General features: G+C 46.3%; 1 non-coding gene across 1 annotated transcript; it reads left to right on the top strand.

The window, feature by feature from the left end:
* Positions 1-1,805: 1,805 nt before the first annotated feature.
* Positions 1,806-2,032, top strand: LOC147457079 (small nucleolar RNA U3). The gene has a single exon (XR_015188293.1). It is a non-coding gene; the product is annotated as a small nucleolar RNA U3 (small nucleolar RNA).
* The last annotated feature ends 844 nt before the right edge of the window (positions 2,033-2,876 follow it).

The raw sequence follows: 2,876 nt of genomic DNA, 5'->3' as shown, positions 1-2,876 counted from the left end.
ACAAACTATATTGGATATGGGTTGGTTACACAAGACGGTTGGAAAGGGACAACAATGTGAAAAATCAAGATGTTCCCTACTGAATCGTGTTCTCATCAAATGGACGACTGGATCCATGGAGGATGCCAATGTGAAAAACATTAGTGTTCTTACGAAGATATCACCACTTTAGTTTTCGAGGACGAAAACGCTTCTCCAAGGGGGGGGGGGTAATGTGAGGCTTAAGCTAGGTTAGGTAGTAGGCAAAGGGACAAGGCACTCATGCTCAATAAATCTGCTATAAATCAACTATAAATCTGCTCAATAAACAATATTCCAGCGTATTTGTTTTCTTCACAAGTCACATATATATTTCTTGTTCTGTATGCTAAAAATCCTTGAGCAACTTAGCCATGCAGTGAACAAATGAAGTATGCAATAAGCATCCCACTTCCAACAACTCTTCACAAAAGCATCTGGAACGTTTAAACACATCAGGTGATATATATAAAATGTATAGAATTTGCAGAAACTTTCTTATGCAAAGTTGTGGATCACAAAATAGCAATCAGGTGCCGCAAGAATAGGCATGAAATGGGAAGTTTTGAAAGGTCAAAACAAATTTGTAAAATCTACAGTTGTCTACGTACGACATACAAGCAGTCTATCAAACGTACAACAAAATAAGTGTGGAATTTAAAAAAACTTTCAAAAAAGAAGTTGTAGACCACGACGTTTTTGGTAAGGTGTGGTAGGAACCAAGTTAAAAATCGCCTTTTTACTCAGTCAAATCTATGCAACACGACAAAGCTGAAAATTTTACAGCTTCAGCGCATTCTCCGCCACGACGTTGCAATGATGCAAGGCCTTCACTGCGGCTTTGACACCAGTTTCTGATGAGTACGCAATGCGAAGGGGATGCGAGGTTGAGAGAGAGAGAGAGAGAGAGAGAGAGAGAGAGAGAGAGAGAGGTTTTGGTGGAGCTTCTTCTCACACTCTATGTGAGCTTCTTGGTTAGTTTGTAATGGTATCGGCCTAATGGCCTTTATCCCCAAAAATGTGTGACACATAGAATTTTCAATTAGTGGTGAACATTGCAAGGGCTTGTGGGCATTCTTGAAAGGGGAAAGAAAACGGGTGCATTACATTTTGTGAGTTTGTTGTGCTTGAAACGACATGTGAATGCAAGGAAAAGGAGAGTTTGTTCCATCTTTCAACTCGAGAGTGGTGAAGTACAAACAAAAGCATAGACGGTACCGTCAAAAAATGAGGCATCGTTTTACAACGTAATTGCATAATTAAACCAAAGTGTGTGTGAGCGCGTGTCGATGACCCATTCCCTTTGCCATGCGCTCCTCGCTGGGGTTACAATGCTCGAGCACTCCACCGGCGGAACGGTGAACAAACATAAAGTATGCACAATTCCACGGCACACACATAATGGAGAATGAGAATGGAGTCGAACGCGTGGAGAGGCCCATCACAACTCTGCCGATGAGCTAGCTATCAAAATTGGCCGAGGATCCGCCAACCAACAAGTCCTTTGCAAACCTCTGCTAACTTCTTGGCGTGCATAAGGCCTGAGTAGTCCACCATGGAACTCTGGGGAGCAATTGTGGAGTGTGGGAGAATAAAGCTTGTGGAGTAGCGTCACATGGCTAGCTAATGATTTTTTATAGAGTTGGGACATTGAATAAGCATGGGGACACGTTGTGATTTTGTAAGAGGGTGTGGGTCACACAATTTCTTGCTCAGAAAACCCACATTTGGAAACGGTGGGAGGACGATTGGGCTTCAAGTATTGCAAGTGGCTCCCTTACCTTAGCACGACTATACTTGAACAGGATCTGTTCTATAGTTCGTACCTCTTGTGTGAGCGCTTCAACTCAGACAAGACGCACAACTCGGATGAGGAGACTTAGCTGAGCAGCGGGAGCGCGAATTTTCCGCCCCCTCGCGCGCCTCTTCCAGGGGAGCGGGTGGTGGTGCCTTGATGAACGTCCCGCTGGCTCATTCCGCCGGCGGTGAAGGCTGCCCAGCAGTCTGACGAGTGTTTTTGCTTCCCTCCCTCCTCCCATATGGCTTCACAGATGTGCAGGTTTTTCCTTGTGTGAGGGTGTTTGACGGCTCTCCAGGGGCTCATTGTGTATTGATGGGCTTTTGGATGCATCAAGTGAAATGTGGTTCACGAATCAGGCCTCGCCTCTCACTAGTAGTGCGTGCAGAGCCTTCTTCCGACAGCACAGGATGACGTTGCTACCCCATGACCTTCTCGCTCCGTGCGTGATTCCACACTCCAGCATGCTTTTTTCCTGCCTCTCAGGCAACCAGCATAGCCACCATCATGGCTGTGGGCATGTCATATTTCGTGCTTCCCATCAAGAATACCACATGGCTGGCTGAAATGTCATGCACCTGCACCTTGCTTGTCATGGTGTCGGTATGCCTTGGTTGACCGCCCTCCCCCCAGCAAGCTTTGGACAGGCATATTGTGAGGCCAAAGATGGAAGCTGATAGACCTCAACAAGAGCCGCACTATGGAGTGTTCACATCCACGGGTGTGTCTTTCGTTCTTGCTTGTGCGCATCCATGGTCTTGTGTTTCTGCATTCTGCCCTTCCATAATGTTTCCGATGTAATGCTTTCTGTTGGTGAGCAATGGGTCGCTAAAGCTTTGCACCGGTTTCAAGTTTTCGGTCTTTTCCTTTGGTAAAAGGAGTTGAGCAAATGGATCGGTAAAGCTATGCATGGAACATTTCCGATACACCCTCACTGAGTACATTAGCGCGGTTCAGGCAATGTCGCATGGGATCACCAAAGCAGCTCCATGGCGGGTGCCCCTGCAGGCTCGATGACACCTTACAAACCGTTTGGGACAGAGTAGGGTGCTTCTCTCTT

This window comes from Adiantum capillus-veneris, chromosome 5, assembly GCF_014529385.1.
Source record: "Adiantum capillus-veneris isolate H3 chromosome 5, ASM1452938v2, whole genome shotgun sequence".
NCBI classification, from domain to species: domain Eukaryota; kingdom Viridiplantae; phylum Streptophyta; class Polypodiopsida; order Polypodiales; family Pteridaceae; genus Adiantum; species Adiantum capillus-veneris.
The sequence above is the reverse complement of the archived record's forward strand: the minus strand, read 5'-3'. Positions and strand labels throughout refer to the sequence as shown.